The sequence below is a fragment of the Phycodurus eques genome, chromosome 3 (genome assembly GCF_024500275.1).
Source record: "Phycodurus eques isolate BA_2022a chromosome 3, UOR_Pequ_1.1, whole genome shotgun sequence".
NCBI lineage: Eukaryota > Metazoa > Chordata > Actinopteri > Syngnathiformes > Syngnathidae > Phycodurus > Phycodurus eques.
In genome coordinates, this window is record NC_084527.1 from 9,263,236 (window position 1) to 9,287,827 (window position 24,592).

Here is a 24,592-nt window from a genome sequence, read left to right on the forward strand (position 1 = left end):
GTGGAACTGATGGTTGGTTAATCACATCTTGAAGCAACCGAGGCAAATTTGCATGCAAACAGGAGTACATATCATTCAGAGATTCCCCCATCCAGCCGTTCATTTTCTTTGGCGCCTGCCCTCATAAGGGTCACGGGTGAGCAGGAGCCTATCCCAGCTGACTCTGGGGCGAGGGGTGGAGTAGACCCTGAATTGGGTCGATCACAAGGTACATGTAGACAAACAAGTATTTACAATCACATTGAATACATTCACACCTAAGAACAATGTCGACTTTCCATTTAATCTAAGAAGTACAGGTATGTTTTTGGAACGTGGGAGGAAGTCAGCGTAGCCAGAGAAAACCCACGCAAGCAGGGGAAGAACATGCAAACTCAACACTGGTAGGCCAGAGCCCAGCTTTGAACCAGAAACCCAAGAATTGTGAGCCACACCCGCTAACCACTAGGTCAGGTGTTGTGCATTTTTCCATCCCATAAAGAATAATTAAATTAAAAAACAATTTTGGGGGGAAAATAACCGATCAATAGTCAATTTACCCGATAGCTGATCAAGGAAATTTAATCAAATGCCCACCGCAAATGTAAAACCAAGAACCCTAATTGGCCGACAACGCCCGGATTGCATCACCAGACCGACGCATTGGGCCGCGCGGCCCCTCCCTCTGGGACACTCGACGCGCACACGACACAAATTGCGCAGAATGCCGCGGAGATCATTTCTCGTGATTGGTCCGTTTTAGTCACATGCCGTGATGATGACTCAGCTTTCCCCTTGGTTCCACATACCGCCGCCTTCTTGATTGATTTTGCAGTATAATTAAACGTATCATCTGGTCATCTAGGTCCATTTGTTCTAGCAGACACTGTTCCACGGTCGCTATTCTTGTTGCTTTGTTCCTTGTTCCGGAAAGGAAAGGAAAAACGGCTACTGAAAATGGCCATGAAATGCAGAGGAAACTTCACTCTGTGGTGTCCTAGCCACTACCAACCGTAGCGACAGCCCTGACTTGGAGGAGAACTGCAGCACATTTTCAAAATAGCGCACGTGGGTTGCGCTCGACAATAAAGGCAAACTGCGCGCGGGATAGCTGCAGTGACGTCAGCGCGGTCGCCGCCCACGCGAGTATAAAGAAGCATTAAGAGTATGGAAGTGTACCGAATGAAGTGTCCAATAAGTATAAATTGAGTGAAAATGTACCTGACATTGTGTTGTTCTCGAAAAATGTGTGTGTGTGTGTGTGTTTTCACAGACAGGCACACATGTGAAAGGTAAACAGAGAGTGCGAGAGCTAACGCGAGACCACCATGGAGGCGCCTGCTCACACTGTGGGATCCCCATAACTTTAAATTCCTGTGAAATTTTAAATGCTAGGGAAAAAAAAAAAAAGACCCAGCAGGGACAAGCATTACAATGAGGACTGACAGGGGACCTGAAGGAGATGCAGGACAAAAAAAAAAAGTAGCTGGAAGAAAAGGCAGCAAGCCAGTGAGGTGAGGAATGAAGGGAATGTTTGCGCCAGCATCCAGTCACACGAGGCACGCTGTTTGTGGCTAATTTAACGCTCAGCTATGTGCTGAGCAAACTCACAAAATTACATTTAAGTTACAACCAAGCTGTACTGGATGTTACAACTTCAGCCTTCCACAGTACGGTTTGGTATGGTAAACCTTGATCTGGATTTCAAGGCAACATGGTGGTCTCGTGGTATGTTTGCCTCTCTCAGTCAGTCAGAGAGTTCCTGGGTTTGAATTTTGGCACTTGTGTGGGTTTTCTTCAGGACCTCTAGCTTCCTCCCAAATTCCAAAAACATGCATGCTAGGTTCATTAAAGACTCTTAAGTTCCCCATTGGTGTCCGTAGGTGTGAATAGTATAGAAGTAGTAGCCCTGCAATTGACTGGAAACCAGTCCAGTTTGTACCCCACCTTTGACCAAAACTCAGTTCCAGCTCACCCTAATGAGGACAAGCGCTAACCCCCAGTGTGTAATTTATAGTGAAGTGTAGACATTGTTTTTTTTTTTTTTAAATACACTATTACTGTATACTGCAATTACAGTTCATGTTCCTGCCAAGTCAGCGTTAAATGTGTTGACTTCATTCATTGATCTGTTTTCTGTCGCGCCTGTACTCAATAGCGTTGTGGGTGAGCTGAAGCCTATCCCAGCTGACCTCTGATGAGGCGAGGTACACTGGATTGGCAATCAAAGGACACATATTGACAAACAGCTATTCACAGTCATATGAAAAACCAAAGGTCTTAAATTAACTTTAGAAGCATGTTTTAGGAATGTCGGAGGAAACTGAAGTACTCAGAGAAAACCCACACAAGCAAAGGGAGAAGATGCAAACTCCACACAGGAAGGCCGGAGTGGAGAATCGAACCATAAAACGGAGAGCTACGTGCTACGGCAGCCGTGGTAACCACTAGTGACCCGTGCTTTACTTCTCACTTCTTTAATAATGTGTTCTAAAATGCAATTTGCTCATGCAATTACGTGCTCGTAACATTGTTTAAACAGATGACATATGTGTGGTTTACAAGAGTATTTTTGGCAAATTTGCTTGGGCCAGCACGGTAAACTAGTGGTTAGCATGTCTGCCTCACAATTCTGAGGTTTGGGTGTGAATCTTCGGCCTTCCTGCGTGCAGTTTCTCCAAGTGCTTACGTGGCTTTTCTCTTGAGTACTCCGGCTTCCTCCTAGCATTCCCCCCAAAAATGCTGTGCTGCTCATTACTTTATCCTCATTAGGGTCCTGGTGTGCTGGAGGTTATTCTAGCTGACTTCGAGCAAAAGAGGTGGGGTACACCCTGGACTGGTTGCCAGCCAATCACAGGGCAAAACTTAAAAATGCCGAGAGCGTACCCTGCTGGCATAGACTCCAGCTCAACCACCACTCAATTAATGACAAGCAGTATAGAAAATGAAATGTAATTGATTTGACGTGATGACAGCGGGGTCCCATGTTGAGAGCATTTGAGATCCTCTGCATTATTTGGTTGTGTGTTGCAACCAGCTCCCGTTGTTTCAGTCCACGGCGCACTCACGTCATCCCCACTGCAGGCGGTCAGATAACCCCGCAGACAAAAGCGTTTCCAGCCAGCCAGATAACAATCAGGCACCGCACTCACTTCCTCTGGCCGGGGAAGCCCCACCCACACCAGCGCCGACACGGACACGATCGGGGTCGAGCTTACCCTTCTTCATTCAGGGTGCTGACTCTCAGTCAATACGGACTCTGGGCCGGTGTGGGTCAGAGGTCATCGTACTCCATTAGAGGGGTCAATCCGATAATGACCTCCCGTCTTTATGGCCCTCTGCCACCACGTGGATGCTGCAGTCAAGGGAAAAGGATGTTAGTTGAGAAAATTAACACGCTTAAACAACAAATTGGTTCAAAAGAAGAGCCGATTTCATGTAGAAATACTGACTTGTACAGCCAGGTTCAACAGCTGTATGAATGTCTTTCATTTATGTTTTTCTCTCTGGTCACAATATTAAGTATTAATACCAATGGAGTTGACAAATTGACATGTTCATCCATCCGTTCTCTCTTCATTAGGATCCCAGGTGAGCTGGAGCCGATATCTCAGCTGACTTCGGTGGAGAGGTTGCCAGCCAATCGCAGTCAACCCACGCTTAATTAAACTGTTACATGTGTGTAACATTTAGATTGAGCAAAAATCGATTAGTCATGCCTGGAGAATGAAGCACGAGGACGATGTCACAGAAAGTTGTTACCGTCTGGGACGCTACATTAGTTTAGCAACAGAGCTAACACAATTCCCCACACATCAAAATAACGATATAAACGATAGAGGTTTACAGAATATCGTACGGTAGACGTTTTTATCAGCGGGGGCAACGATACGTGTATCTGTATCCAGCTGTTCAATACAGTGGCAATCCGAACTGTGACGACTGAAGCGAACAATACGCAATTTTAAAGAAACTTCTTCAATTTTTGATGGTGAGGATCTGCTCTCGACTACTCATTGTGAGAGCCACTAAAGTGCCCCTCCCACATTCATTCAGACCAAGCTGCTGAGACAGAAGCTACATGCGAAGCTCGCCGTTGCAACATGGCTAATGCCTTAATTGTACCTGAAATCCAACCCCCTCCACCATCCTTCAGATCTGGCTTTTGGAACATCTTTAGTTTTCACATTAAGTATGACCCCGACGACAAGCATGTCAAGGACAAAAGTACAACGGTTTTTCGTAAATGTCACACAATGCGAATTGCACATTTTCATCACCAAGATGTGAAAACAAGTGGAACCAGACAAACTTGCAACTACAGTGAAAATACAAAAACAGTACACTTCACAATACAAACTGCAAAGCAGAGAATGTGTCAAGAATAGCAGCACCAGAAACTTTAAATTTTTCATTTGATGCTTTTTTCTATCTTCTTAAAAAATTGTACACCGTAGAACAGTTGTTCTAAAAAAAATTCATCTCAAAGATTAGGTGTGTTTCTTTTGTATTCTGCAATAAATTGAAAATACACCATCATTGACCACTAAATACAGTATTTGGTTGATACTGCATTGTTAGAATGTTTCAAAATATTACTGATTATTTTTCAAACTATATTTAGCGGGCTATTTCTTTTTAATATTCTGTTTTACTGCCAAGAGTGCTCCACAGAAGATGTGATTTATCAGATGCATTTATGTTATTGTTACTTTTACAAGGTACTGTTCTTGTTTTATATGGTTGTAACCTGTAAGTATGCACAGCACAAAAAAAAGAGATATAGCTGCACCAGATACATTTAATTCAAAAACTGTACTTTTGAGTTGAAACAAATGTTGGTAATTTCAGTAAACTTCCAAGTTAAAACAAGGCACAAAAATGTACTGTATCTATTTCGTATCAAAAAAATATCGACCCAAACCGTAAATCTTGTCTATCGTTGCACCCTTAGTTTTTATATCGCATTACGATATTGACGGCGTGTTGGAAAAGTTCAGAAACAAAATATACCCTTTGTATGCGGCGTCTTCACTGATTTCGATAAGCAGAATCGTCAAGCAAGCAAACAAACGATGCCTAGGATTCAAGTGACTGTGAACTGGTTCTCAAAAATATCCCATCCCTACCGGTATAAGCGCAATAAAAAATGGACGGATGGAGTTCTTGACACAACTCTTGTATCAGATCTCATCAGAATGTGGAAGTACAACTAATGTCATGCCTCGTGAGTGTATGTGTGGGTGTGCGCAGGCGGGGGATTCTTCTGCTGAGGGAAAACTCCGCTTTGCTAATGAGGCATCACGGGTGCCCCAAACAACCGAGGTCATTTGAATACCGTGTTTATGTGCGTGACATTAGGCAGTGCGGTGCTGCGCTTCACACCGACAGCTCACCACACGCGGCCACACACCCACTGGGCCCACACACACACACCAACCTGCTGCCCTCGAGAGCTGAAAGGGAGCAAGAGAGTCATGAGTCATTTTCTTAAATGTAAGGCACTCTCCCTCCTCTTCTCCCCCAGCATGCGGTCAGGCCATGTTTTAAGGTGCTCTGACTCAGTCCGCTTCTGTTTCAAAAAGGTCATGGTGGCAGCTCACAGCTGGATCACAGCCTATCGATAAATAAGCTCTCTCGCATCGACAGTAGATTGACTTACGATTTACGGTGCGGAACAATCGGTGGCAGGCTGTGCATTTGGTACTTGGGCCTTCACTGGGGACTGACCTGACTTAACCATGTCTTTAATATCAACACTACCATGTCGCAATTATAGACACCATCAAGTCAGATACTTGAAAAAAAATGCCATATACTGTAACAGTACTCAATATTGCCACATACAGTACATCATCTGGAGCACCTCAGAATCAATATTTATCTAATAAATTGACAATAATATAAAACATGTAAATAAAATACATCATACTCACCAGATACTGATTATTTTTTTAAAAAATGCTGACATCATCGAGGGCCAGCGCTCTGACCCTGTGTGGACAAATTAGAAATCTAATTGGTTAAAAAAAAAAAAAAAAAAAAAATCCCCATTGCTAATTGTTTACATTACACGGGGCATGCACTACTGATTCTAAAAGCCCTGGGCACATTAGATTGACATGGCTGAAATCTGATTGGACAAAAGAAAAAATCTAACACACATACAGTACATATAAGAGAAGCAGTTGAGACAAAAGATATGCTACAAAATAAAGACAAATGACTGTTTGGAATAAATTCAAGCAATTTGATGGAAGAACAAATATACAATTTAAGATGAAGGTCAGTGCTTCTGATAGATCTCTGCTTTAGGTTAGCAGAGAATGCAGAGCTGACCCTTGACTGCTCACCACTGACAATTGCATCAAAACAAGTGGAGCACATGCTGTAAAAAAAAAGTCCTCATCATCAACTAGTCATGCTGCCAAACGGCACTTCACTGAGACACATTGTGTCTCAGTGAAGTGCCACACACCAGTTGTCGTGGTGACTAAGGCGCCACTCTCGAGCTGCCTGCTTTGAACGGCCCCCTCTGATCACCGAAGGCCAAACTGCTCATCGCTCTGCCACTCGACGGCACTGCTGGTTCACCGTGTACTTGCCACCATTATGTTCTGCCCCGCTTCTTCTCTTCCTCCTCTCATCCTGAGTCACTCATGCTCCCCGGGGAGAAACGAGGGGTTCAGGATGAATCATCTCGGGATACGTGCGTGTGCTTCTTTAAATTTATTTGTTATATGGGGTGCTGATATGATTCAGGCACGTGGGCTATGAAAATTGAGGAAGACAGAAGGGGAGTAGGGGGACAGCATGATCAGCTTCAGATACCCCTTCTCCTTTTCGTGCCCTTGGGGGACTACGACAGCTGCACCAGATAGGAAGATAGGCCCATTTAGTGCACACTCAAAGCACGACATGTAGCATATGTCTCTTTGTAAGAGAGAAAAGGGAGTATTTAATCATGTTTTACACTCATCGGCCACTTCATTAGGTACACCTGCGCAAGCTAGGGATATCCAATACAAGAGCTATGTGCAAACATTTAAGAGTTTTTGTAGGTGAAGCAAGAACCAAAACACGTGGGTGCCGATTTGACTACGCGCATTACCTTGGATTGAAGGAGCCGTTTTAAATTAGTACTGCAAAAATTACGGTCCATTGAACGCGTGAAGTAAGAATGAGGCAAATTAACGAACATCATCATCATCTGTATTCAATTCTTGCCATGCAACTCTAGGCTGCGGCACATTTTATTCAAGTCGAGACTAAGGGCCGGTGCAGTAAAGTGAAGACCGTGGGATCATGGATTATCATAAGATGTCCAGCCCAAAATGTTTGCGGTATTGTCAGGGCTCATCAAGGCTCTATTTTCATTTTGTTCTATGTCACACTTTCAGAGATGATTGCAACGGCCAAGGTATTATTTGGTTCCTTTTTAGCACTCTCACAGACTTATATTTAATGGAAAACTATTTACTCATCAATATCATATTACTATTCTAAATTATTATCTTTAAAGCTCTTGTCTTGGACCGGATTAAGTGGGCTAAACAGTTTGTTAATCAGGATGAATTTGAGCATTTTTATTCCCCTTCCAATTGTCAGATGCCTCTAAAAGATTATCCTGAGCCATTATCCTGTGGTGTACAGTGGGTTAAGAGCAGTGGCAGTTTTGGGGGCTGGGGGGGGGGGGGGGGGGTCCAGCGTCCGTGTAACAGTGCGCCTGGACGCCCCACCCTCCAACACGACACGCCCATTTTGAGCTCCGTGTCGACGGCAAGGGAACTAACTTTTTTTTAAAATGCGTTTTTCTTTTTTTCCCCAATTTTGTGTATTGATAGCATACGCTTTGGCGTTAACAAAACGGTAACCCTCATGAAAATCAGTTGACCAAGTTAGGACTTGATTTCCTTCTATGGGAGCGACGACCTTCCCAAAATGGCCGTCATGTAGGCACGTTGGTTAGCCGGGCTGCTACAGTGCTGCCGTATCTAGTGTTCATATCTATGGTTAGCTCAGCTGCTTCTATTTCGAGTCCTTCAACAACTCTTTTTTTTTCATCATCTTTGTATTTTCTGGCAGTACCTGTGGCACCATGCAGACTCTCAAAAGTCAGTCTTTGTAGTATGCCTGACTTCTGATTTGGGGGAGGAGAACCACGATTGTCAGTGAAGATACAGCATACGTGCAGTAAGCAGACACTTGCCGATTTTTATGCTCATCATGTTTGGGGTCTCTCACATTCTAAAAAAAGTTGTAAAAAAACAAAACAAAGAAAACGGGTACATGTATACTCAGTTTAAAATTGTGCTTGTGTACCTAATGAAGTAGACAGTGTGTTAAGTTGCATGCTATGACCTTTTTTAATGTATTACTATCTAAATGTGACTCTTCCTATATCTCTTGTTTCTATCAGCATCATCCCACTTCTCCTCCAGCCATTAGGAGTCATCCACAGGCCCAGTTTGCACTCAGCCAAGGTTAATATAACGTTACGGGGGTAGGACAGCTGCCTAGCCCTTTTTTTTTTTTTTTTTTTTAACACAACCCAGGGGATATCATAATTACAACACAGACCCAAAAAGCTGACCTTCTGACTTCTCGGCCGGCTACTAGTTAACCTTTCACCTCTTATTGACAGTCCAGCGTGTGTCTTTACAATGGGAGGGAGGGTGTGGGGAGGAAGAGTGTGCTAGAGGCTTTCTGCACACTCTGTTCACTGCTGTTCCAACAGTGTGTGAAGCAACAATGGGACAAACTCCACCGTGTTCAAAGTATGGGGCTAAGTAGGGCTGCCAAGGTCATCATGTAGCGACCAGTCTCCCAACATTGCTTCAAGTTCACAAATCTGACTCAGCACGTTCCTCGTTCATGCTTATTTGCAAGCATGTGCTTTAAATAAAATGTCCTGTTCTAGGTGGGGGCTATTTTGAGGGTTCCCCCCACCGTCAGTAAATCAATTATAAAAATAAAAAAGTCATGTTTCTAGGGCCTCTTCAACCACAAGGCCACTGTGCTCCTCTTATTATAAATGCTACTTTATGTACTGACAACTTTATGACAACTTGCACAATCGTGAGAGACAATACAAGGCAACTTTCCCACGGGTAATGAAGAAAAATTCATCTGTTTTAGGGTCAAATCATGGTTACCAACTTACCATTATCTAAACGTTATCAACTTGCATGCAGCTTTAAAAAAATAAAAAAATAAACATTTTTAAAATCACGCAAGTGTAAGAATAAGGTCACCACTGTTAATATTAATGCAGAAACAACAAAAAACACTCCGCTTAGTTCAACTACTTTCGTTATGTATTCATTTGTTAACAGGTCCTCCTTTTCGATGCCAGTGCTTTGATACGCGCTGAACTGACAGCTCAGCAATCCCCCCTCCCCTCCCCAAATCTGCATTTAGACCGAAATATGTATGGTTTCCGTTAAATATGAGATAGCGTATAGTTATGATACTTATGGGTGTGAAGTACTGTCAATATGTAGCTTAAGCTGTGCTGCTGGGAATGCTTGCTACTGTAATATAGTGTCCAGCTGAAACGAAACGGAGTATTTACTGAAATAAACCATAATGTGCACTCATTAGAGGGAAGAGTAACACAGCCCTGTAGTGCATTCTAATAGCTATTGATCTCTTCTATTAAGGAGCATGTGTGTGTATGTTGTGCAAGTGGCTTGAATGTACAGTGCATGGAATTGCAAATATCTGTGCACCCACCCTTGTCCCGGTGAACTTTTGACAGTCCTGCTAGTACACGGGAAAAGACGTTGGCCAAAAACCTCGGACACACACACACACACACACACACACACACTCGTTTAGTGTTTGTTCCATTCTCTGCACACTAGGTCAGAATGTCCTGCACCATTCTCTTTGTTCCATTTATTTACCTGCTCCCCTGCCTGCTCCTCAGTGCTCTCCCCAGCTCAGTACTCTTTGCTCCTCGTGGATAAGTAGACCATCTGGGACCAATATCAAAACGTAGTGAGGTGCTGACGCAGTACACGATGCAACATGCGTGCTTGTACAGTCAATCATATGCTTGTGTTTGCTGCAAAAAGCCCACCAATGTCAACGTTTCGTAAAATACTGTACCTCCCGCAGTCTGTGAAGAGGAGGTGAAAGGACACTGAAGGGGGTTTGATGGAGTCACAGTGACACAGCGCGCAGGTTGTCTTCATGGAAGGAGACATTGAGGTGTGAGGGCAATCTCAGAAAATCGTGTATTGCTGAGCAGCTAAAGATGAAGAACAACTCATAGTGTTCCTGAGGGGTAACATGCAAGACATAGAGTATACACAACGGTTATAATGTTGCCCCATTGCTACCGTGGTGATGTGCGTACGTCAAGTGGCGACTATGCTAATGCAGCAGCAAAGTCCCAACTATTTGTCATAAAAATAAAACAATCAAATGAAAAACAGCAAGTCCGGCACTTAACTCGGTGAGCCTTCTTGTGCCATGTGACTACTTAATCTTACGCCAAAGTAGTCCATCGCATGCCGTTCATAACCTCAAAATGTCGTCATTATAGAGTAATTTCTATTAAAAAACACCTCTTGACCCTAAAGGTAAACAAATAAAATAAAAACCAGTAAGCTTGCCGATGAGTCGCTTGACAACATATCCTTCTTTTCTTTGGGATGAACGTAAAGCGAGGCCCCCCTGTAATGGTGGCGCCTCTAAAGTTGAATAGCTCAGAGGTCGTAAAAAAATCATAATTACATTTTTCCTGTTTGGAGTCACTGGTGAGTTGGAGCCTATCCCAGCTGTCATTGGGGAGAGGCGGGGTGCATCCACGACTGCTCGCCAATTCAATTGCAGTGTACACATAGACAAACATTACAATACATTCACATCTATGGACAATTTCGAGTCCCCAATGACGCTAACAAGCATGTTTTTGGAAGGTGAGAGGAAGCCGGCGTACCCTCAGAAAACCCACACAAGCACAGTGAGAACGTACAAACTCCACACAGGAAGGCCTCCACTGTGCATCATGGTCGTGTGTCACCAGTGCAAGACAGTGCGACTGAGGTGAAAAGTGTGGGAGAGCATGCGACTTAAATCAAAACTGACATTTCAGCAAGTGAAAGTAGCCACAAAGCTGCAGCAAATAAGAAATGAGAGAGTGCAACGATTCCTTACGGCGCATATGTCAAACTCATGGGCCCGGGGCCAAATCCGGCCCACCACATCATTTCATGTGGCCCCCCGAAAGGAAATCATATGTGTCAACTTCATGTCTCTTGCTAAACTACCAAAACTGCAGATTGAGATATCGCAAGCATTCCTTTTTTTTAATTTTATTTTTTTAACCAATCCCGCCTTTAAAATAAATTGAAAAAGTGTTACTTAAAATGTGTAAAATATTTGTTACTGACTTCTGATTTCAAAACTAGTTGTCCGTTAATTTGTTGGAACTATGCAATAATATTTGGGGATCATACATTTGTATGGGTTCGTAGTAAGGATGTTCCACTTTTGGACTGATACCAGTGCAAGTATTCACTCCTAAGTACTCACCGATACCAATAAGACTAGTACTTTTGACATCTAAAATTTCAATTCACACATTGAAAGATAATTGTGAACAAAGATCTTTCTTTCTGACCCGCATAATGACTCACCGATGTGTCAAAGGCTCGCAGTGTAGTGCCAACTACTGCCGAGTAGGACTTTGTCAGATTTGTTTAATTTTTTTGCCTTAAGTATGTGGCTGGTATCGGCAACCTTCGCAAGTACCCTCTACCTTGAAATGAAGCCCGATGCTGACATCTGGTATCGGTACTCGCCCATCCCTAGTTCAGTCATAACGGCCCTCCGAGGTAAACCATACTTACGATGTGGCCCACCACAAAAATGAGTTTGACACCTCTGCCTTACGGCATGAGAGCATGTGATTTTCCTTAGAAGCCACCTACGCTATTGTAGAACTGATTTGCACACAAATCTTTACAATCTTTGATCTCCATGTTGTGTGTTTTTGGCCTTGTCATGGATCACGATCAATCATGCTGTGCATAATAGTGCTTTCACTGACTTAGTTGACTGTACGAAGAATGAAAATCTGTTTGGAGGCTTGGTACATACGACCTGCATTGCTGTAAAGACGGAAGTTAAAAATTGTGCTGTCTGGTATTGGGTTTTCTAAGGCAGTATTTCCCAACCTTTATTGAGCTAATCATATATTTTGCATCAGATCACACGGCACACCACCAAACCAAAATGTCACAAAAAGTATATTTAATGAAATAATGATGATCTGTGGTGGTAGTGGAAGAGCACTGTAGTTGTTCTGTATGTCACTATATGTCACAGGCATAGAAAGATGAACAAAGATCCATTATTTGTAGTACGTAAATTACTACTACTACTAGTAATAATAATGGTGGGGAAGTGGCAGCTTGACGTGACCCATCTAGATTCTTGCGGACCTTTTCTGATTTTGTATTTTTTGTCCTTTTTGTTTGTTTCTTTTTTATTTGTTTTGTGGTTTATTTTTAATTATGTCTATTATTTTCATTCTATTTATATATGTTTTAGCTCTTGCTTAATTAAATACAATTAATCAATCATTTGTAGACCGATTAAATATAATTGGATAACTTCCCATGGCACACCCGATGAGCTCTCACGACAGACTAATATGCTGCAGCACAGTGGTTGGAAATCACGGTTGCGCTTTGCAGCATCAAACATCAAATAAAATTTTGCATGCCGATATCGATGAGCGCTTGAACTGTATTCGACACCATTACACTTATATTGACGCGTCAGATGCATGACCTCACACCTTCCCCTCCCAAGTAAGTGTTCAACGTGTGCATGAGCCGAAAGGGCCTCTTTGACCCCGCGCCTGCTGTTCCGAGCACAATTTCACAATATGTGTTTTCTTTCTATTCTCTTTGAGCAGGACGGGATTTTTCATGCTGCTGGCCTGGCCAGGGCTATTCCCAAATCTGAAAGGCTTAAAAAAATAACTCACCTTGCTTTAGTTAGGCTCTTTGTATTACGTAAAACAAAGTAGGCGTTGGACAATTCACACCCACGAACAGTACCTGCGGGCATGCTACAAAGAGGAGAATCTTTTGTTTTGCCTAAAGAACAAGGAGAAGTCTTGCAAAAGCTTGCCCTTCACATACTGTGTCACTGGATATGACCTGTTACATAATAACCCACCCTCCCCACCCCCATCTCCAAGTTGGATTGGATGCTGCATGTAGAAACTCTTCTGAAGATGTTTACTTGGCCCAGAGACATACGACATTTGCGGCTTTTTACAGGGAACTAACGGCATCAGTTCCAAACGTGGGCCGCAAGGCCACCCGGTGACGTCGCTGCAGACGCATGCCTTCCCTCCCGAGTTGGAGTGCGCTGGCGTTCCGCTGCATGCCGACACCACATGACCGTCATCATAAGGCTTCACTCCTGCTCTCAAGTATGCAGCCACAGAACATATCAGCAGGCAGTGTTCTTTTTTTTTTTTTTTTTTTTGCATGTGACGGCATGTGACAAGATAAACTCGTCTGGTCTCCTGTTCACCTCTGACCCGGACTTGTGAGTGTTTTTATGTTTCACAAAAGGCCTCGAATGCGGCGATGTGATGCAACATGCGTTCACTTGTGCAACATGAGATCGGTTTTGACCTATGCGTGACTGTATATCACATTAAGGTAAACATCAACAGTGAGCAACACTGACAGGAGCCGCAGAGTGTGATAATAAGAATGCTAAAAGGTTTCCTGCTTCTCTCTGTCAGTGTCAGTCAAAAGTGAGGATGGTTATCTTTGTAAAAGCCTTTTTTGTTATAGAGCTCTTGCATCAGCTTCCCAAGCTTAAGCACAGCACATAACAATTGATAATACGTTAAAATGTGAGAGACCCCCCAGCGACAATCATTTAGTCCCCTCCCCAAACCAGATGTCTGTTGTAGTACCAACCCTGACCTGTGAGAGGCAGCCTGGTGTCACATGGCATTCAGGCTACTGGAAAATGCAAAGAAGAAGATGTTAGGCTAATTTACATTATCTGTTAACTTTATTGCATTCTCCTCCGTGAAGAACTTCCGCGACATGTCATACAAACACTTAATGCTTGATCAGACGACGAGATTTTAGCCCTATTATTGGTCTGATTTGCTATCGCGGCCGATGAACGACAAAACTCCTTGTAGTGTGACATAATCCACGAGCAACGATTTGGCATTGGAGAGGGCCTAAAATGCCAAAATCAAAAGTCTAGCATGTTCAATTTTTGGGGGATATCTTCCATGTAGTGTGACATATTGGGAACCCTACGACATAGTGCCTTGACCGTCGAGTTATAGGGTTGCATCTTGCAACCGCGCCTCGCCTACATAACGCTCTGTTGCCTGCTTGCTAGTGGTATTAATTAAAAGTACTCATGCGCCCCTTGAAGAATGGACAGCCCAAACTTCCCTCTTTGGGGCACCCAGGGACGACACCAGTGACCACACACGTTTATTTATTTTTTCCTCTTCTTTATATATTTTTTCCAACACAAAACATTGCCGCAATCAAAACTACTACCTTTTCCGCCATGATTATTGTTGTTGCTGCCATGGTAACGGTTATATCTGAAAGCGTTGACACATTTTCCGGTCCCGTATCCCCTAATAGTTTTATTTGACAGCATTATCCCAATGATCATCAATAAATTGATACGTTGATATCGGAATATGCGCAGTGTAGTGATGCCAGTGTTCTGATTTGAGACATGGCAGGATTTTTATGGCAGTAGTCTGACGTAGTGCCATCGCGACAGACCGAATTTGTCCTGTAGTCTGATCCAGGCATAACACAACCAGTTGCTCCTATTTGTCTTATCGTTCTATTTCGCATGACAATCACAGAACTCGGTGTTCACCACACAAATAAGGATTCTCGATCAGAATATTGAACAGGTTTAACATTTATGATTGTCTGCCGGACTGTTTTCTATTTCAATTCCGCATTTCCTTTGTGAAGCTTTGCGAAAAATTTCTGTTTGAATTTGTTGTTGTTTGTTGTTTTGGTAAATAAATCTTTTATTTTCTAACATGAAGCTGCTTTTGTTTGCATGCCAGATCTATTCATATTAACTAATGATAAATCAAGAAAACAACAACCTAATGTTGACGTCATAGAAATCACTGTTGTCGATAAGAGTCCCAGTTCACTGGCGTAATGCTGAGTCATGTTCCAGAAAGCGCGACACGTGATTTATTATTATCCTCTGCTTCCCCCTGCTGGTTAAAGTGCATCTGACTCACTTATCTGCCAGGAGTGAGTCAGCTGCTAAAACAAATCACTTTTCCGGTGCTTCTCTAATAGCAAGTTTCAAAGCCAATTTGATTTCAGAGTTCAGGCGAAACGCACGAGAAAAAGAAAACTTCCCATCAAAAGGAAAGGACGGCAATTATGACATTAAATTTGGAGTGTATTAATACTGAATGACGTAACGATGCAGTGATCTCAGAGCATCCCTCCGCATCCAGAGATGGTCTTGCTCTGCGCGTTTCCAGGAAGCGCGATTACGCACCTCTCTGTGATTGGTCCGGACACATCGGACCAGCCTGTTCTAGTAAAGTCGTCCACAGAAACACCACTGGCGATTATCCAAGATGTTGTGCCGTTGTCACACACTTTCCCGGAACAATACCCCCCCCCCCCCCCCCCCCCACACACACACACACACACACCCTGCCTTAAAGACGAAGCCTCGATGTATGGCCAGCTGCCAAGCCGTGGTCGAGGGTCTTCCTGTGCATCAGCTGACATTTCCTGCTCTCGGCAACTTGTAATATTGCAGAGAAGCGCCGATTTAATCAGGCTTTCCCCGAAATTCACAATTTAGGGCCTGTAGTTTTATCTGATCGGATCCTATTCAAGAGCTGGAGACAAAATAATAATCATAATTAATAAAAAGATAATGCACAGTTTTGAGCAAGCGATATTGATTTAACAACAATATTTGGTGACCTCATTTGGCTACGTGAGAGTCAATAATAAAAAGTGTCATTTATCAGTGGAGAACGGAGCATCTTACATGAGTCATTTTAATATATCGAATACAGTAAACCACAGTATTTGCCACAAATATCGAAAAAAAAAAAACAAGTAAATGATGCCCCACAGCCTAGAAAAATACCCTTAGACTCCAAAATACTGTTATCATTTCAAACTCCTCTTACAACCCTTAAAAAAAGGAATGACGTTCAGATAATTTAAATTTTGAAAGAAAAAAAAAGAGCAGCGGAAGTGTTAGTTGTACAATTCACTGCAGTGTATGCGTGTGTACATGCAACAAAGACTCTCCCTTACTCCTACTCACAACCCAGGCTAAACTTACTGTAGCTCCTCCTCCCCAGCATACAAAGCAAGTCCCTCGGTCAAGACGTCTTGACACCAATTACTAGTTTCCTACTTAGTCAAGGCTTTGGCGCCATCTTTTGACTTTACAGAAAGCGCACACAAACATTGAGAAAAGGATCAATAGGTGAACTTATAAATAGCGAACTGTTCATCCATCCATCCATTTTCTGAGCCGCTTCTCCTCACTAGGGTCGCGGGTGTGCTGGAGCCTATCCCAGCTGTCATAGGGCAGGAGGCGGGGTACACCCTGAACTGGTTGCCAGCCAATCGCAGGGTACATACAAACAAACAACCATTCGCACTCACAGTCACACCTACGGGCAATTTAGAGTCTCCAATTAATGCATGTTTTTGGGATGTGGGAGGAAAGCGGAGTGCCCGGAGAAAACCCACACAGGCACGGGGAGAACATGGAAACTCCACACAGGCGGGGCCGGGGATTGAACCCGGGTCGTCAGAACTGTGAGGCTGACGCTCTAACCAGTCGTCCACCGTGCCGCGCGAACTGTTCATTGTGCAAAAATATTACAAGTGTGTACTATGCATTAGTTCCTTTCCATGCAAAAAGGGCAGATTCTTGCTATTCCCGACGTTTAACATCACACTAAATAGCTAATAAATGAAACGTGACACTGCACAAACATTGTACACAGTGTTTGCCAGGGACCGAGTACAATATAGAAATGCATAAAAAAATGTAAACATCAATAAAATAAAAGTCAAATACAAATATTCACAGGTATCCATAAAAAAAATAAGGAAACTGGGATAAAATACTCATATAGCAAATATGCAGTAGTTTTTCTGAAACAACCCATCTTTGGCGTGGTAATGTATGTATTAAAAGAAGCTCTCATCATGGTCTCATATTTCCTGGCTGTTCAGCGCATCACCTGAGGAAAACGAGCACATGCATAGATAGACGCATAGTTTATGACTCCCCCAGGATAACTAAAGGAACATCAAAAGCGTACTGAATAATTAATACAGCACATTTAATTGCATAGGACGACGCAGTGTATATGTAAACCCTTGCTCGTCGTACAACCCACTGCAGTCTAATTAAAAATTGCAATCCTACATTTACAGTGGGTATGGAAAGTATGCAGACCTCCTTAAATGTTTCACTCTTTTTTATATTGCAGCCATTTGCCAAAATCATTCAAGTTCATTTTTTTTCTACGTTAATGTACACACAGCACCCCATATTGACAAAAAAAAAAAGCGGAATTGTTGAAACTTTTGCAGATTTATTAAAAAAGAAAAACTGAAATTTCACACAGCCATAAGTATTCATACCCTTTGCTCAGTATTTATTAGAAGCACCCTTTTGAGCTAATACAGCCATGAGTCTTTTTGGGAATGATGCAACAAGTTTTTCCACACTTGGATTTTTGGGATCATCTGCCATTCCTCCTTGCAGATCCTCTCCAGTTCTGTCAGGTTGGATGGTGAACGTTGGTGGGCAGCCATTTTCAGGTCTTTCCAGAGATGCTCAATTGGGTTTAAAGTCAGGGCTCCGGTTGGGCCATTCAAAAACACGGAGTTGTTCTGAAGCCACTCCTTCGGTATTTTAGCTGTGTGTTTAGGGTCATTGTCTATTTTGAAGGCGAACCTTCAGGCCAGTCTGAGGTTCTGAGCACTTTGGTTTTTGTCCAGGATATCCCTGTACTTGGCCGCATTCATCTTTCCTTCGATTGCAGCTAGTCGTCCTGTCCCTGCAGCTGAAAAACACCCCCACAGCATGATGCTGCCACCATCATGCTTCACTGTTGGGACTGTATTGGACGGGTGATGAGCAGTGCCTGGTTTTCTCCACACATGGCACGTAGAATTAAGGGCAACAATGTCCATCTTGGTCTCATCAGACCAGAGAATCTTATTTCTCACCATCTTGGAGTCCTTCAGTTATTTATTTATTTTTTAAATTTTTTTTTAAGCAAACTCCATGCAGGCTTTCATGTGTCTTGTACTGAGCAGAGGCTTCCGTCGGGCCACTCTGCCATAAAGCCCCGACTGGTGGAGGGCTGCAGTGATGGTTTACTTTCGAAAACTTTCTCCCATCTCCCGACTGCATCTCTGGAGCTCAGCCAAAGTGATCTTTGGGTTCTTCTTTACGTCTCTCTCCAAGGCTCTTCTCCCCCAATTGCTAAGTTTTGGCCGGACGGCCAGCTCTAGGAAGGGTTCTGGTCGTCCCAAATGTCTTCCATTTCAGGATTATGGAGGCCACTGTGCTCTTAGGAACCTTAAGTGCCGCAGAATTTTTTTTTATAACCTTGGCCAGATCTGTGCCTTGCCACAAGTCTGTCTCTGAGTTCTTCAGGCAGTTCCTTTGACCTCATGATTCTCATTTGCTCAGACATGCATTGTGAGCTGTAAGGTCTTATATAGACAGGGGTGTGGCTTTCCAAATCAAGTCCAATCAGTATAATCAAACACAGCTGGACTCCAATGAAGGTGTAGAACCATCTTAAGGATGATCAGAACAAATGGACAGCTCCCGAGTTAAATATAGTGTCACAGCAAAGGGTCAAATACTTATGACTGTGTGATATTTCAGTTTTTATTTTTTAATAATTCAGCAAAATTTTCAGCATACCATACAACATCTTCATGAAAACTACTACTATTCTATTTGTACTTCTTGTATTACAACAACCGCTACTACTGCAAATACTACTACAACTGTAACCACCACCTCACGATGATTACTACTACTACTACCACTACTGCTACTACTACTACTGCTCCTACGATTCTCAGGGCCCATGAGTATCTGACTAACAAGGGCCCCTTGCCTTATTGACGCAATGTTGTCAACTTAGACTTTGTCTCCTTCTAGTGACCAGCGACAAAGCCACAGCTACATTTTGCTGCACATGTCATTTCAAGAAGACACAAGAATGTTTACTTTAACACCACAACGATGACCACTTGATACCACTATAAATATGTACAGCTAGAAAAGATCTGATCAGACTCTCAACTTCATCCACTTACAGCAGTGGCTCTCAAACCTTTTTTCACGAAGTACCACCTCAAAAAATATTTCGGTCTCCAAGTAGCACCATAATGGCCAACATTAAAATGGTTGATCAAGTTTTATTTTGATATGGGTTTAAGACACTGGGAGATACTCCTGTCTTTGAGTTACATCGATGGTATTGTTATTGGTCATTAGAAATAAATTAGTCAGAAAAACTGAAAAAATTGTCACAAAAACAGGGTGGGGGGTGGAATTACTCAGAAAAAAATGACTCAGAAAAACCAGGGGGAAAATAGTCATAAAACAGGGGGAACAAATTAGACTTAAACTGAGAAAAATAATTTGTCAGAAAGACAGAAAAAATATTTAAAAAAACAAAGCCCTCAAAAAAATTACTCAGAAAAACAGGAGTTTTAAAAAAAATGTTATCCAAGTGAATGCAATACGGTTCCATAGTATATCATGTTTCTAATGTAAATTTTAATTGTATTTGCTTTAGTGATTGTTTTGCATACCACAAGAGGGTGCCCACGTACCACTATTCATACTCTTGCTTGTCTTCATATTATGTCAAAAGGCAAAACAATCCTAAATTAATTAAAGATGTGCAGCAACCAACCCAAAACCTCTTTAGGCCTAAACTATGATGTCATAACTTTGTAGTCGGTACACTTATAAATAATGTATGCAATCCACTTTTTAATGCTGATATCATAGTCTCAAACTGCTCTGTAATGTAATACATGTAATAGATGCTCTTTTTCTCATTGATACACTGAAACTGCAGTGCATGTTGAGCTAAATCAAGGGTGGGCAAAGTTTGGCCCAGGGGTCACATACGGCCAGCTCCCTTTTTTAATCAGCTTCACTGTGCATTTACCTATCAGGTGTCAAAGGTGAGGCCCGGGGGTCCAGATAGGGCCGTCAACATCATTTCATGTGGCCTGTTAAAGCAAATCATGTAAGTCTGTTTCATGTTTCTTGCGAAAATCTGTACCAAAATTGCAAATTGTCTTAATTTTTAATAAACTGAATATATTGTATTATTGTTTCTTTTGTTACCGAACCACTGTTGGATTATTTAAATAAATTGTGCAATAGTTGAGCAAACTAATTACATTGGCTTCTGATAAAAAAATAAAACAAATAAAAGGCTCTCTATAGGGAAACCATAACTATCATAACTGCAGAACAACTATCATTGAGAGTGGTGGAATATTTGTTGCATCAATTTAGCCTAAAATTGTTGAACTGAAATGAATGCATTTTTCATTCTTTTGCATTTTCTTTGATTATTGATTGTATACCAAAATAGTCAATAATTAAAAATAATAATAATAATCCAGTAAAAATAAGTATTAGTAAAGTAAACAATTTTACATATATTCTTAATATTTTCAATTCATTTTTCTAATCAATTAGAATTAAAATAAATGAAAAAAACATGAAAACAGGAAAATCAATTATTATTTCGTTGTTAAAATATTTTTTATATTTTAAATATCCATTTTTACTTTTTAAACATCTTATACACATTATATATTGGTATAATAAACATGAGAATTAAGTATTATTATTAGTATTATCATTTTACATATTTTACATACACATTTTTACTTTTTTCAAACCTCATGACTTTGCCCAAAATAAAAAATATTCGTGAAGTAAATAATTGTACATGTGCACTGAATATTTTGTATTCAATAGATGATTTGATGAGAATAAAACAACATCAAAACATGAGCATAAATGCTTATTTTATTATTTTAAAACTATTGTACATAGTTTAAATGCACATTCTAATCATTTTTCAACCCTATATGACAATTACTTGACCCCAAATAGAAATAAATATGTAAAATTCATAATTGAAAATACAAATTCTTAATCAAATAATAGTTTTTTAAATTAGAATGGAATTCATTGTAAAACATAACATTAAAACGAGAATTCAATATTTCTTTGCAAAAAATCGAAATTTTTCAAACAAATTTTAACTTTAATTTTATTTTTTTTAACCTTATATACAAATGAATTGGCCCATCTGTCCGTTAAAAAAAATCAAATGTGGCCCTTGAGCACAAAAGTTTGCCCACCCTTATTTAAATTCCCATATGAGCTCCATCAGTAAAGTGGAAAAAACAATGGTGGAAAAAAACACTCATTACAGTTACCATATTTCCTTAGTGTAAATTTTGCATATGCACTTTACAATTTATATGTATCTGTTTCTTCCCACATGTGTGACAGACAATTTATAAGCTGAAACAGCAAAATGCTGGCAGTCGGGTCATTAGCATCTCAAGGGGGGAAGCGCTGCTTGCCAAAGCCAAGGAGGGAAACTCATTTGAGGTTGCACACTTGATAAAACAGCTTGCCTTCCAAAATAATCCAAATGAGACAGGTCCGCAAGAGGGTCGGACGTGATAAATAACAGAAGAGCGAGAACATATGTGCTGGCGGCGTGTGCCAGCAGACATGGCGGCTCAGCGTTCAGCGCCGTGTTGGTGTTGGCCCGCCCTTCGGTTTTCACAACTAATCAATTGTGTCCCCGCTTGACATCAAGCTTCTGGTCAGCAATACTCCACCTTAGAAAGGAACATTGTAATCACGCACCCGCTCTGTAACACCTCCTATGTTGTGCGGCGTATTTATTTGACATGAGACAACAGGTGTGAAGCAGGATGTTGCGCTGGGCCGTGACTGCCCTCGCGGAAACGTTAACAGCACATCTGCAGCAGACGCACTCAGTCACCACGCTGTCAGGTCCACACGGAGGAAGCTGTCATAGCACATGCTTACGTAACTCGAACCGGACCACCCAGCCCGAGTGTACTCATGTATGCAACACGCAAATTCTTGTTTCATGGGTAGCCTGAATCTGAATCACTCTTTTACACCGTACCATGGTCAAGTGTTCATTCTGGATGTATTACACCCGTCTTTGTGGATGGGTATAAAGGGATGGGTGGGAAAGAATCACTGCCCAAGAACAGTTCAATTGTATTTAACTTTTAAATAAGAACTGTACAATTTGTATTTTATGTTTATGTGCTACACATTTTAATTGAATGATTATCTAAGTACAGTTCCCCCCCCCCCCCCCCCTCCCCTTTTCTTTCTTATATTTAAGTGCAATGTTAATTTATCAAACTGTACATATCGCTACAGTGGCTTGCAATAATATTAAATATACTTTTTGGACTAAAACCACTAAACTAAAAAAAGAAACCATTTTTTGATGAACACTTAGTCCTACTATACTGTGATATTTCAGTGTTGTCATGATGATGGTACTTAGAGAGCTCAGTATTTATTTATTTATTTTTTACGTAATCGAGCCAAGGCACCTATTTTAAATTTGTAAAATCTCAAGGCACACCACCAAACACATCACAAAAAGTGTATATGTTTTTGGGACACATATTCCCAAAGAAGGAACAAGCTCAGCATGTAGTGTTAAGGGCGTTTACTTCAAATTAGTGTGTTCACAGCAGGCCTGAATAACACAGCTAGGAAACATGGAATTGGATTCCATTTTGGAGTCTGTGGATTTACTTACTTACTGCGTGTACTTTTTCATTGCTTGCATACAAATCTGGAAGTTCACAGCAAAGTTCATCTTCTGTTAGCTGCCACTTTCAGAAAATGTGACTGTAAGCAAGCCATTCTAAATTTTGATGAATTAGGACATCAGAATTCTGGCAGTTTAGTTTCTATGTCCATGACTTGGAAGCTTGGCTTGGCCGCCATTTTCAAGCCATGATTGTCGGAAGCACTATCATGTCAGGGCTAAAGGGTAAACGCAACTGCAACATGGTTGCACAGATTAGCATTCGCGAACAACATTATCAGTGTTAGCTTTTGATAACCGGCGGCGGTACACACTCGAATGTAAGTCGAAGTTTTCGACGTGGGCTGTTTGTGTTCACAACCCCCGAAAGCTCAAGTTATCTTATGCCACCCTCAGAACAAGTTTAGGACCACACTCTTCAGCACTTTGCCCACATGCGGGGACAGAGGTGCATCGTTGGAGTTCCGCCAAGGGTAGCGCAGGCCAATTCCCCTTTGCTCTCATTAGACATTCAATTTGTTTCATGTTCATGTTGGCTTCTTTTATAGCTTCTTGCATGTTATAATTGATGCATGTTAGGTTAAATATTTTATGGCTGTTGTTCACAAGCCAAGAAGACTTGCATTGTGGAGGCTAATGAGGGCGCTGATGTAGAGAATACAGAATGGGGGATTTGACGAATGACTTTACTATGCTGTTGAGGTTCCCATCTTGGCCACATGGGGGCAGTAGCTGTCAAGTAATACCAGTACTATCAATGAGTACCGTCAGACCAAAGAAGGAAAAAAAGGAAGTGTGACAAAAATGCTTTGGAATGGAAGCTTTTAAGCAGGTGGGTAATGTGAGAGAATCAAGATGTTTAATCTTTGTGAATTGTCTTAATTGACGTGCCGAGTAGACTTTTTCTTCCGAATGTGACTCCCCACCCACCCATCGCAACAAAATAGCGATGACTCTGTTTCTCAACAGCTGATATTGAAATATTTCAGCATGCAGGTCTGATAGTTTAGCCATGTCGATGGCTGTTACAGTTTGGAGGGTGAAGCAAGTTAGAGAGACATGCAGGTACACCAGTAGTATCTTTGCGGTGTATGATGCAGGCCTGTCAGACATCGCTGTGTTTAAATCTGTCTGCCTTTGAACACGTGGGGGCAGGCCCACCTGACAGCCTGATTCTTGAGCTGTCACCCCCCTGAATGTGTAATCTGCACGAGCCTGACCGCCCGTGCGCACGCTCACAAACAGGATGTTGCTGGCCTACAGTAATGCGAGGGGATGGTTCTGTAATGCCCCAGTGGCTCGGTGACAGCCTGTCAATCAATCAAATTCATCCGCCTTCCCACAGCGCACCTGTAAATGTGCGTCTGTCCATCTGCGGGGGCCATGATAGGCTGATTGCCTCTGTCAGTCACAGTGTTTGGACCATGTGGATCAATGGGGGATTGGGGGTTGGAGTGGGGGTGCACCAGCCTGCACATTTTCTCTCCACAGTCGTGCTCTGCTGATGGCAAATGCCACTGAGGATGGACCTGGCCTTCACTGAACTGATGAGCAGCATCCACACACATACACACACACACACACACACACACACACACACACACACACACACACACACACACACACACACACACACTTGAAGTTGACAGCGATAAATGT